General features: G+C 50.3%; 1 protein-coding gene across 1 annotated transcript in view; it reads right to left on the bottom strand.

The window, feature by feature from the left end:
• FBXO42 (F-box protein 42) overlaps positions 1-11,878 on the bottom strand; it is a 51,946-nt gene extending 40,068 nt beyond the window's left edge. Inside the window, exon 1 of the mRNA XM_063353926.1 lies at positions 11,744-11,878. The gene's annotated coding sequence lies outside the window, so the exon portion shown is untranslated. The remainder of the gene's footprint in view (positions 1-11,743) is intronic.
• Between the last annotated feature and the right edge of the window lie 1,218 nt (positions 11,879-13,096).

Below are 13,096 nucleotides of genomic sequence, written 5' to 3'. Positions count from 1 at the left end.
AATATTAAATGCAGGGAGGTGGGGGGGGAAAAAACCCACCGGGTTGAAGGATTTCTGGAAGGCTGGTAGCGACACCAGGCAGCCAGCAGCCGGCTCCCGCAAACCCCCCCTCGCCCCAGGAAGGTTTTTCCTACCTGCAGGCACCTCTCCCAGTCCCACCGACCCCAGTTCGCAGGCGTGGGTGGCATCAGTGGTTCCCATCCCGAGCTACCTCCTCTTCTCCGCCACTCTCAGCTGGTTTAAGAAGTGCCTGATCCCGCAGGGTTTTTGACCTGGGTTTGTTTTTTGTGTTTGGTGGTTTTTTTTTTAAAAAAAAAAAATCAACTGATTTTAGGAGGGAAAAAAAAAAAAGCCTCCAAGGGAAAGATCTTGAATGAAAATAAGAGGCTGTGTAATAGTACTGAGTCAGAGCACATTAGTCATACGGGAATGCTCATTTTCACATGCCACCGAAAAATTCTCTCTCCCAAAACATAAGCGTAGAAGCTAGGTTCTCACCCGGGGGGAAAAAAAAAAAAAAAATAAAAAAAAAAAATACTGAAGGTGTGTGAAAGGACCCAGCCCCGGCTGGAAGGAGAAAGGGACTCTGCAGAACAGAACAATTAATTGCACTTGGCAATCGGCGTTAATTTAGGGGTGGAAGACAGCAACTGCCTCTAACGCGCTCCAGACTCTTCCTCATACTATGCAACTGCTTATTCTGCTTGTCAACAGCCCCATCGGCACGGCAGGGTAGCATTTAGGGAGACATTTAGACCTTTTAGGCTTATTCTTTTGCCTAGTTTAAAAAAAAAAAAAAAAAAAAGAGCCTATTCCATCAGACAGACACGTTTAATAATAAGTCTTGGGCTGCTTCCTTGAAAAAAAAAAAAAACAAAACAAAAAATCCTATTTGTACTGGGAAGGGTTATTTTTGCATGATATTTTCTTGTTTCTCTCATGCAGCCGTGCCACTTCAATGGCAGCGTCCCCGCCTCCAGTTTGGTTTTTGCTGCTATCAGTTGCCCTACAGAAGCCCCGAGCCCTTTTCTAGCGATATAAGAGGAAAAATAAAGGACTATTTCCTAGGTAGAAGCACATTATTTTCTGACAGCGAGAGCACAGGGAGCAAAGGGTCTGTGGGAGCCATGGGATTTGGTGTATGGCTAAACACCGTTAAATAAGATGACGCCAGCCCCTCAAAACTTGCACCAGTTAGAGCCGATCCATTTGAAAAATCAACTGCTAGAGAAATTCAACGCTGGAAAATAATAATAATAATAAAAAAAGCAGGTTTTAGTCAAGAAAAAGAACACAAAGCCCCCGGGAAACGGAACGATGAGCAATATCCTGCCTTGCGCTGCCCTGGAGCACGGCGCCCAGGCGGAGGAGCGGGACCTCGGGGACACCTGCGCCAGGCTTTTCTTCTCAGCCCTGCAAAACAGGCAATTCCGAGTTCTTTGAAGCACAAGCTTTTCCCTTTAGTTGCCTTTCGACAGGAAATTGGTGTGGTGGTTTTTTTTTTTTTTTTTCTTTTTCTTTCGTACAAGACCTAACTTCACCCGTGAAAATAAAGGTTTCCTAAATTCCAGCTGCAAGCATGAACATTAAAATACACACCTTTCAGTACTACCCCCCTGCCGCGTGTTTCGCCTGATAAACCAATGCTTTTATAGAGACTCACTCAAAATCACAGGACTTCACTTTACAGTGCCATATAACCCGCACCATACCGGAACGAAACAGCACGATTACAGCTGGATTTTAATTGATACGGTCGTAACAAAAAGGTTTAGAGAGTTACCAGAAATCCCTCCCACCCTGACAACGGCGAGCTGACCCTCAGCTATTTCACATTCCTGCTCATTTTTATTCTAAGTTTTCAGAAAAAAAAAAAAAAAACCAACAAACAAAAAACCCCAAAGTAGTAAGATAACATTATGCAGTGAGATTTATTGCCCCAACGGCACTGCAACCTAAAAATAAATCCTGCCTAATCTATCTTCCTACAGAATTAAAACACTGAAAACGAGGAAGAAAAAAACCTGAGGTTTATTCTGGATTTATACAGGAATACAGACCTAGGTAGCAAATATTTTATATACTTGTTGTTAGCGTACAGTTGGGGAGATATCCCTGCAGAACGCTGCTAAACAAGCCGACATCTCCAACAGCCGACAAAACCCCCCGAATGCATCCAGAACAAATGGGATTTGGAGACTTTCTAGTCTCGTTTGACGGCGTTATTCCCCTTAAACCAGCTTAAGTTGCTTAAAACCTGTTGAAATCTGGCCCGATAAGCACTAACGCCCCAGAAAGAAGCTCTTATATATTAATTATTTAGGTCCTGCTTGAGGTCACAAGCACACGGTTGGCCAAAGAGCCCCCAGTTTAATCACGCTCGGCATTAAATACATTTATCCTTAGGTTAAAAAGATAATCTGGATAGGCCGGGCATGTACACACAGGGCACTGTGCTCTTTGGGTTTCCCTGACAGAAATTCCAGCCTCCACATCCACGTCTCCAACTCGGGGATCTCAGTAATCGCTCAACAACGTTCCATCCCTATGGACAGGGGTGGGATCCCCTTATCCCTGAATATCAACCCTAGCTGGGATTTTCCAGGCGCAGAAAGGGTCATTCTAGGAACTCAGAGCCAAATTCGGCCTGTTTTGAAAACAAAACGTGCAAAAATCCACCGGACTGCATCTAGGTTTGCTCTTGCGATCCATCTCCTCTACTGAAATCACTCTGAATTCTGTAGAGATGGAAATAAGTATTTCGGGCTCACACGCTCCCTCTACTGGCTCCCTGCAAGCCGTTAATTAAAAATATTCTCGCCTGAACTTTTCCCAGCAAAACAAATAATCATGATTCATTTCAAAAAGAAGGCAAAACTGCACGCTAGCCAGAAAACGAGAGCAATCCCTAAACAAGCAAAGATGAGGCTTTGAGACTTGAAAATAGAGGATTTTACAGGAAGATGTGCAGATGCTTCTCCGGCTGTTAACATTCGCTGTTTGAGGATAAACAAGTTTGCGCAGCACCTGTCTGGATCAAAAACATGGGATGCGATTTTCGGTACCTATCCAAACCTGCCCGCGGTGATTCATCAGCAAGAACTCCCGCTCCGTAACGCCAAGCGAACGCATAACGGCAGATCCTGGAAATAACTGTCACCTCCCGCCTTCGTTAAGATAGCGCTGCAGGTCTGGAGCTCGTGGCAGGGCTCGGAAAGCTGCACTTAAATTAATTATTTTGAGGACAGACTGGAAAAATGACGCAGCACTCCTTACTTTCTACAGGCATCTCTTCAACCTACCAAAGCCACTAAAATTAGTTAATCTGTATAAAGGTTTCAGGCAAATGAAGGCGAATTTACAGCTGAACCACGAGGAAGACGCAGACTGCTGATGTAAAAACCAGTCTGGCTTTGACTGTATGAAAAATAAGCCTGAAAACACAACTCGGAAACATCATTTCTGTATCTACATGTCCATCCAGCCCAATGCCCATTTCTATGGCCAAACAGCCCAGAAAACTGTTTGCTCAGGCAAAATAATTACAGGTAAAGCACGGAAACATCCGGGAGAAGGGTTTGCTAACAAAACTAGGAGGTACCCAAACACGTTGGGCAACTTCATTCCTGATTTTTTTAACTGACTGCATGAGATGTTTATTCGGTGTGGTTAGGATTATTTTTTTTTTTTTTTTTAAATAAACTCTTTTCTTTGCAGAATGTAACCCGATGAATCCAAACAGCTGCTCCCAGCACAATTCCCACTAAACTGCTGCCCACACGGAGGAAACCGCAGTCCCCGCGGTGCCCACGTGTCAAGCAAACGCTGCCACAGGAAAGCGGCCCGCGGCGAGTGTCAGAGTCCGACCCGGCGCACGACTTCCTTGGCCGGGAAAGCCCTGGATCACATCCACCTCCTCCAGCCCAGCCAGCAAAACAGGCGGCTCGGGAAGCAGCAAAATGTCATTTCCTACCGCTGCACGGCCGGTGGGTGAGCCTCTGCCGCCGGCAGCAATCGGGCTGGGGGGGGGTCAGAGCTTTTTCCTCCCCAGGAGCTCCTCTAGTCTCCAGGATTTTGAGCCTTCTTGCCTTCGGCAGGCTCTTTCCTGTGAAACTTGAGTGAATTCAGGATTTTTGAGACTCTTCTCCTTCCGTTGAATCAGGCAGAAAGGGGCAATAGGAGCAGGAATTAGCGTGGGAGGGAAAACAAACTACAAAAGCCTGGTTTCCCAAAAAACAACCCTGGCAAAGCCCGCCGAGAGGCTCCACACAGCTTCTTCAGAACATACCAGCACTCCAGGAGACTTACATCACCAGCGTCAATACCCCTGCTGCAACGCTGCCCATGTCAATCCGGCCGTCTCTTGTTGTGTTAAGCAGAAGGACGACCAGTCAAGAGTTAGGTTTCCAACCCTGCCGCAAAATTCACACTTTATGTTTGGCTTCAGGAACGAAGAATGAAGTTTTAGCGCTCAGGAAAACTAAGTTAAGCAAACAGTAAGTCAAGGTCAGGGTTTACCAATGGGGCAACTTGTCGTCGCGCTCACATTCAAGCCTCTGGTTCCCCTCCAGCGACGTGGTCTTTGCCTTAGCACACGCACGTGAAGGAGGAAGGGTGTGAAAGAATTTCATTTTTGCAATAAAGGAAGTTATTCTGCAGCCTAAATTCACAAACCACAACGCTCCTCTATTGACTAAGAAATATAAGTCACGAGGAGCCCTGAGACATTTCATCTGAAGCGAAGACAAGCTCAAGGGTACTGGCTTTCAGGCCAGAAACAGAAGAATGCACTGGAAAAAGCCATGTATTAGTGTAGATGGGTGGCCAAGGTTTAATTTAAATCGATATCCACAGCTTTCAGACGGACTGCTGACTTCGCAGCAGTGCGCTGATGCAATGTTTTTCTCTCTGCTAGCAAGCAGGGTACCAAGATATCTAATACCATCTCGACACGGACATTATCAGCGTACGAGCACTGCAAACGACGCTCTCCCCCCGGTCGTAACTCCTAGCAGATGAGCTGCTCGGCCGTAACACGTATTGCGTGTCTAACACACCGAAAGCGTGTTTTTGCGATGTCCACTCGTCTAATCGCATCAAATAAATTTCTATGCCACCTTCAAACTAGTTGGTGGAATCCCCGGCGCAAAGCCTTTGATGAAAGCTGCCAACTGTGGAGTTAACCATCTAGCAAATATCGCCCAGGAGCAGGGCTGGATCACACCAGAGAGAATTTAAAGGCAGATCTGTTTGCTAAACAGCGATTGCAACAATACAGAAAATACATTCTCTCTCTCAATGGTGGGGAAAAAAAAAAAAGAAAAAGGCGTTTCCATCAAAAAAAGATACACCGGACCAGAAAACTCTCTGGCCACGTACCTGCCCAATGCAACCCTGAACACCTACACACATTACAAAAGCGCAGCGTCGGCCTGGCTTTAAGCGCCACAGCAGTAATTAACCCCATTTTATAGGTAAAGGAACAAAAGCACCGAGAAGCCGAGGTCAAGCAAGCCCTCGACAGCGCTGGGATTACAATACCGGAGGTTTCTGGCTCCCTGACCTGCACCGAATAAATGAGGCTACCGCCTCCCCCGAGTTAAGATGAATATGCAGATAGCGCCAACAGCTCTGTTTTATTTTTGACGGGCGAGCTGGAAACAAAGATCCACTAATCAAAACATAAAAGGGCGATGGAAAAGAATAAGATTTACGAAAAGCAAGCACAGAGCTCAAGCGCTTGCCTCGACACCCATGCGGAGGGCTTGAGCGTATAAATTCAGAACGTGGCTGAATTAATCACTGGGGTTTTGTTTAGCAGAAGATATTAACTAAGGAGGGCAAACACCCGCCAGTCTCTGCAAATATAAGACTACGTACCCCCTCGTCGTGCTGCGCAGTGCGGATGGAGAGAAGAACGGTGCCTACGGGTCCACAAGCACGAGAGGCACGTGTCGAAGGGCATCGCTGGAGCCCGGCAAAGAGGCAAACACCGGCTTCAAGGCGGGACCGACTGGGAGGCAGCGTGTCTTCTCCTCGCTCACAATCCCGCGGAGCCGTCGTTAGCTCGGTGACCCGCAGTCTAGACAGCGTCCCTTTGATTCCCTGTCAATACGGTGTTGGCAGCGAGCATTGGGAGAGCTCTTCTCTCAGCGCTAAAGCTTCTAAGCTAAACACATTTCTCCCGTAAACCTGCATCTTGGCAGGGAAAAAGCCCAACCAGCTCCCAGCAAACAGCGGTGTCATTTAAAGAGAGCAACAGAGGATTCCTTTAAATCTTTCAGGAGGTAAAACAGACGGGAAGGGAAGGAGAAATACTTCCTTCTTCAGCAACATGAGCGTGGAAAACAGCCCGTAGGGTGGTGGCGATTGCAACCCTAATATTATAAAACGGGAAGGACTGCTCCGTGTCCCCTCCGACACTTTAAGGCTTTAAAGGACAAAGAAATGAGGCTGAATCCGCAGGGAAGACCCACACACCTCGGCCTGAGGGGCGGCAAGCGGCACCCGCACCACCACCGAGGAGACCTCGCAAGCAACCGAGCCACCTACAGGAAAACATAACCCAGCAATTCCATTTAAAAAAATCGATTTCATGAGAGCTAGTTTGACCCACCCAACAGGCTGGATGAGGATTTGCTGCCGTTGCCGCACATTTTGAGAGCTTGCCTTCCTTTTTATGGGACTTTTTTTATTCCCCAGGTAGTGAGAAAGGCAATGCATTGAGAAGCAAATGCATCACAAGTTTGGGATGCGTGATGGGAAGAGCAAGGGTTATCTTTCTATCCTATACGCCGCATCTTGAGCCTAGTTGTTTAGCGAGGCTTAAAAATACTAAATACTATGAAAGAGAAGACATAAATTAGAAGTCCAATCCACGTTATATTGAGAAGCAAACAAAAATTCAGGGAAATTGTGCTCATTTCAAATTCATCCCTACCTCTCAACCAAAAATTCAGCTTCCTCCAGCAGCCCAAGGTCTCCCTTCATTAAGATCCCAAACAAGGGCACCCCCTTCTAACTGATAAGCACAGCCTGGCATCGTACCGAGCGGGGCAAACCACGTATTATCACGGATTAGAAAACCCTGGGATTTCACAGCATCCGAGAACGAGGTTCAGAGGGGCTAAAGCGTCCCACGTGTCCCCCCCGCAAGCTACAACGCGTGTGCGTGTCCCCAGAAGGGCTCTGGGAGGCGTGCAGGAGCCCCCGGCAGCAGTTGCGCCGGGGAAAGAAAACAGGCGGCCTAAAAACAAATGCAGGAAAAGCAGCAATTCAACCGGAGAGATTAAAGGTGGCTGCTCGGCAGAGGAATTGAACTAAATAATTGCAGAATGGACGTGACAACAATGGTACGGGAGTAGCTGCTATTTGGTTTTGTTGTTTAAGGTGCTTTGGGCAGGCACCTTCGCATGCCGGCAAAGGATCTGATGTGTAGCTGATACCGATGACAAAAAACCCCCAGAGATTCACCGAAAACGTTTGACTTTTTGCAGAATGATGCTTTTTTAATAGGCTTAGTACCCCCCCACCCCCCACTCAGCACCCTCCTCTGAAAGCTCACCACGAGGGGAACTGCACCGAAGGGATTCGCGATCCTTTGTTAAAGCAGAACTAAATCACTCGTATCATTGCAGTATGATAAAAAGCCAGCCCTAAAAATTAATACGTGCCACAGATTCCCCAATGTACAAAAAGTTTCGGGATGGACAGTTTCTTCCCACAGTCACCCCGACTTCACAACAAGGTTTTGACATCCATGAACTGCTTTTTATCTGGGAAACCCGAAATCGCTCAGCAAACCAGAGATGACATTGAAATGTGTCAGACTGTACAGTCAGTAACGGCAAGAGCAAGAATTTCTGCAGCTTCACGGGGAGCTCTGCTTATGCAGAACGTATACCACAAAACACAAATTTTGCTAAGGTTATAATGTATTTTTTGGCAAAGACCCGAAGCATTCGGCGACAGCCTCTTGCTTTTACACCTCTGGTAGGAGGCAGCCCGGCAGCGAGACACCTCCTAACATCCTCCCTTCGCAACCGACTCAAAATAAAAACAGTTTTTCACCAAACACAACTTGCTGTGGAGACCTGGGGTGTCCTTAAACACATCTCAGAGCACCGACGGGGCTGTCACCGCCGATCTGAGGTTTGACAAGACCAGCGGCGGAAGGGAGCGTTACCGCAGCACATCTATATTAACCTACCGAGAAACCCCAAATAAATTCAAGTAGCTCTACCAACGTACCTTAAGCCCTCAAAAGCCCACGCTATCGCAAAATTTGCACAAGCACAGAACAAAATAAGCCAGACAAGCGTTTCAAAATGAGTCTGAAATGTATGAAGAGATACAGCGTGTCTCAGCTGCAAATCACTGTTGCCTAAACTAAGTTAGGTAGGGGGGAAACCAACATTGTAAGTCACAGATGTTTCAGTAGGTGTTCAGCTGGCAAAGATAAACATCTTAAAAACTGCCACAGAACTGGGGAAGCGAATACAGTGCGCAGCACGATGCGACGTGAATTGACCGAAGCTCTAGGAGAACATTTGCAGGTCTTGAAATAGCAAGCTCCTGAAGGCAAAGTCCACGTTTTCTGCATCTTGCTCAACACAAGCCACAGTTTTCGATGCCGGCTGTGTCACCCTGCTCCCCTTTAATCTAAGCCACAAGCGAGTTTGAAATGGATCTTGACCTGAATTTCTAAGCTACATCAAAAAGCTGCATTAGCCGCTTGGCAGCACAGCCCAGATACCTTGATGCATCTCTCGGGAACCTCACCAACTGCAGACGGTCCCACTCAGGTCAGAAAATGCACTCCAAAAGGAGCTCTTACCTGCAGAAAGCACATTATCAGAGCCACCACAGTCCTCTTTTCACAAGCTTTTATCCAGATTTGGACTGAATCCGAGCCTAGCTCTGGCTCTAACACCTTTTATAAGCCCCCGCAGACTTCCCCACGCAATGCTGCCTCTCAAAAGCCAAGGGCTTGACGCTTATTTATGTTCAACCTTCTGAAAATTTGTTAGGGCAAAGCCTGAATCAATGTTTTACAACAAAGCCTGCCATGACTAAATACACAGGGAAAAATAACTTCCCTCAGAGGCGCAGCTCTGTTTATACAGAGAGTGGGAAGCCTTTTCCAGCAACACTCGCTCACATCCTGTGGAAGCGGCTGGAATCGGCAGCAGGCGAAACAGGCTGCGCCGAAACCCAACGCCTTCTTGGAACCCTGAAAACAGAACTTTAAAAATCAGTCGTGTGCTGGGAACACACGGAGTACAGACCATCCCCATCCTCCCACTCCAAAGCTACAGCTGGCGTCACACCTTCTGTTAAACGTGAAGATTCTGTACGTTAAATTTCCTGAAATTAAGGACAGGACAGTTGAGCACATCCCTGCTATCCTTGGGAATGAACGCCCCCCCCTTCAGAAGGCGCCTGATGCAGCAGCTAGCGATACCAGTGGCTTGAAATCCCCAAGTCAAAGGTAACACACATTCAACAGCAGCAATAAACCATCCCGATCTTTATACCAACCATAGGCAGGAAAATACCATTTGCTCTGCGGGCGAGATTTCTTCTAGGGCTTCTCCGACACCCAAACATCAAGAAAATTTGAGTCCCAGAGACTAAAGGCTGTAGTAAACTCAAATTAAAATTTAAAATGACACATACTGCCTTTAAAAGTCCACACGCGTAAGCCAGCAGAGGTCTGTACACCAGCGCAATAACAAAACCTTACGGTGCCTTTCAAACCCAAGTGTTTCACTTGCCTCCGTGGAAAAAAAATGCTGCTTGGGCGGAGCCACCCGTCAGTTAAAACACCAGGTAACGCAGCAGGAAAAACACGCACAAAACATCTTCGCTATGCGAAAACAACCGCTGGATGCGATTCTGCTTCTGCTAGAAGCATGCAGATACAAAAGCCCTGGTGAACAGGATTGTACCCCGACGAAGGGACAACTGTAATTTTTTCCTCTGCAAGAGAAGTGTCACCCTGCCTTGGAAATAGCCCGGAATCCCGCCCAGGATCTTGCTCTTTCCTCTCCCAGCTGTGACACCAGGGAAAAGACCGGCCCCAGGCAAACCTTTGGAACACAACCTAAGGGAAAGCTATGGATATTTGGCCTTTCTCTGGCATGAACGGAAGGAAAAGGAAGGAGAGATGGTGGTGGGAACACTCAGGGCTACGGAAAGGAGGAAATAACAGCGAGTCCCTCTTAACTCTTGAATTAACGTCCAGCTCAAAGATTTGGCTCTCTAGAAGGGCCAAGCCTGGTCTGTGACCACCACGTTACGATATAAAGCAGTTTGTTAGGACACTGCAGCGTCATGTCTCATTTGGGGCTTCACGAGGCCACCTGCGAGGCAGCAGATCGATTCAGGCTTCGGGCTGCTACGCAACGGCAGGAGGTGGCTCCTCCGTTGGAGGGCAGGGTGGGTAAAGACGTCGTTACACCCAGGTTACAAATTTAGGTCAGCGGCCTCTCCAATGTAATTTATTTTAATTCACGTCTCCTTTAGTGAAGGGGAAGACTTCCAGCTGGTGACCTGCAGCATGAGCCAGTCTCACCAGTGATAATTAAAGCCATTTTAATACAAACAACATCCCCGGTGATCAACCGGGTTATCTTACAAGCAGAACACAGTGCCCACATAACGAATTGATTCGCCGTACTGCAGACAAGCCTTTCAGTTTGCACGACTTCTCTTTTGTTCTTCCTCCCAGCGTTAATTAGAGTTTGGATTATTAACAGCGAGATACCAAGGCTCTGCTCCCGCTCTCCTGGCTCCTAAGAAATGCCCTCCCCGATTTGAAAATGCAAACAGGCTTGAAGCAAGACGTTTCACCCTGGAGAGGTTTGGGCAGCATCTTGCAGGCAGCATGAGATAATCCTCCCGAGCGAGACCCGTGCATCGAGGCGAGCCCCTGCAGTGTCTGCCCAGCCCAGCCCCGTTGTGCCAAAAAACCAGTAATAAGTAAAGCCGCTATCAAACCACCGACAAGAGATTATCAGCGAAGACAATGCGGAGTAACACCCTAAATCCTAATAAATACCAAGCTCGCCACCACTACTGATTTAATGCAAGGTGTTCAGGACCAAAACAAGTGTATGTATATACACCTACGATGAGCAGCACGCAAGGCACGAACGCCGATGCGAGTCGAGACGTGGAGTTATACGGAGAATAACTGGAGACTGAGCCTCACCTTTGTTTTTACACGTAGGAGACGTGAGCCTTGGGGGCAGCCACAGCCCCCCCCGCAGCCTCCTCACCCCCGCTCCCCCTCACTGCCAGCCTGTGCCTTGGCTCTGCCCAACCACACCACTGATTTTTGGGGCTAAACCTAGGGGTTTTGGGGCGGGGGGAGGCGGGGAGCAGGCAGATTTTGCCCACCCCGGCGCTGAGGAAGACCACGGGGCTGCCTTCGCCTTCCCCCCACCACCCCGGGGCTACCGCTGCCCTCGGCGGGCAGGGAAGGGGCCTCCCCCCCTCACAGGGCCGAGCAGCCCTCGGGGTGGTGGGGCTACAACACGCCGGGGGGGCTCTGCCCTCAGTGGGGACCCCCCCGAAAAGAGGTAAGCGGAGGAAAAAAGAGAGCCTCAAGCCCCCAAATGGGTGGGTCCCCCCAGGCGAGGCCTGGCCCGCCGCCCCTCTCCCCAGGGAAGGGGCGCTGCCCACCGCCGGCCCCTCTCCTTCCCCGCCCCGGGGAAGGCCGCGCCACCGGGCCGCTCACCTGCCGCCGGCTCACCGCCCGCCGCGGCCGGGCCCAGGCCCTCAGGGCTGCAGGCGGCAGGGCCGCCGCGTCTCCCGGGTGACGGCTGGCCCCGGCGCCGCCATCTTCCCTCCCCGCCGCCGCCGCCGCTCCGGCCGCGGGGAGAGCGCACTGCGCAGGCGCGGGACCGGCCCCGCGTCACATGACCGGGGAGGGAGGGGGGGAGATGAGGGTCACGTGGCGGCGGGCGCCATGATGGGAAGGTCAATTCGCCACTCCTCCGCCCTCCATAGCGCAGCGGACGTTTCGCGGCGGCGGGAGGCCGCCATGTTTGGAGGGTCTGGCCAGGGGCACGCGCACCTCCCCGCCGCCATGTTGGAAGAGGCAGGCGGGCGGGCGAGGCCGCCATGTTGGGGAGGTCGGCTCTGAGGAGAAGGTGGCAGGGCGGCTCCCCTCTCCTCCCCGGCCGCCTCGCAGGCCTCGGCCGCCGCCCTTCTCCTCACGCTTCACCCTTTCTCGGGCTCATCGCCTCAGCCACCCCCCGGGGAGGCACGACTGGGGCCCGGGGAGCCTCCCTGCCCACAGGGTCAGGGCTTCCCTCGCTGCCCACCATGGCCCTGCCATGTCACTGCCTCTCCCTCAAGGCCTGGCCGCCTTTTGAGGCAGGGGACGAGGCCCAGCAGGGAGAGGAGACGGGATCTGTCTCCACCCCTGAAGGACAGCAGGTGCCAGTTTCACCATGGAGGTGAGGGAAGGAGGGAGCCCTCGGTGCTTCTGGAGCCCTTCCCGGTGTGGGTACGTATGTCTGGGCACACCGGCTCTGCGTTTTGACGTGCTGCCGAGTTGTGGGGTGACATTATTCCTCTGGGGAAGGGGCAGAGGAAGATGCCACCATTCTCTCTGTCTTCTGCAGACCTGCCTCTACCACAGAGGTTGCTGCTCAGCATCCCGGACACTGTGCCATGCCCAATCGGATGCCCCAGTTGCCTTGTAGAGGGCTGGAATTACCTGAAAGGAGACGTGGAATTCGTCCACAAGCCCGTAAGTAACCCAGCGTTCATGTGTGTGTGTGCGTGCGTGACCATTAAGATGACATTCCCAAAAGGTCAGCAATGCTCCCGCAAGGTTTTGCGGGACGCTCGGTTTTGAGCAGGAGCGCCATGGACGGGAATGGGATTTCTTACAGCATGGGCAAAACTGGCAGGATGGAGGGAAGCGTCCAAGAATAACGATGCTGGGAAGCTGAACGTGCTGCGGATCGAGCCAACAATGCCGGGCACTGCCTGCTGGAAAACACAGTTCCTGTTTCCTCCTGGAAAAAAACCCTGGAGGATGGGTCGGAACAGCCCGAGGCGGCTGCACCCTTTCCTCCCA

This window comes from Chroicocephalus ridibundus, chromosome 16 (genome assembly GCF_963924245.1).
Source record: "Chroicocephalus ridibundus chromosome 16, bChrRid1.1, whole genome shotgun sequence".
Taxonomy (NCBI): Eukaryota; Metazoa; Chordata; class Aves; order Charadriiformes; family Laridae; genus Chroicocephalus; species Chroicocephalus ridibundus.
The sequence above is the reverse complement of the archived record's forward strand: the minus strand, read 5'-3'. Positions and strand labels throughout refer to the sequence as shown.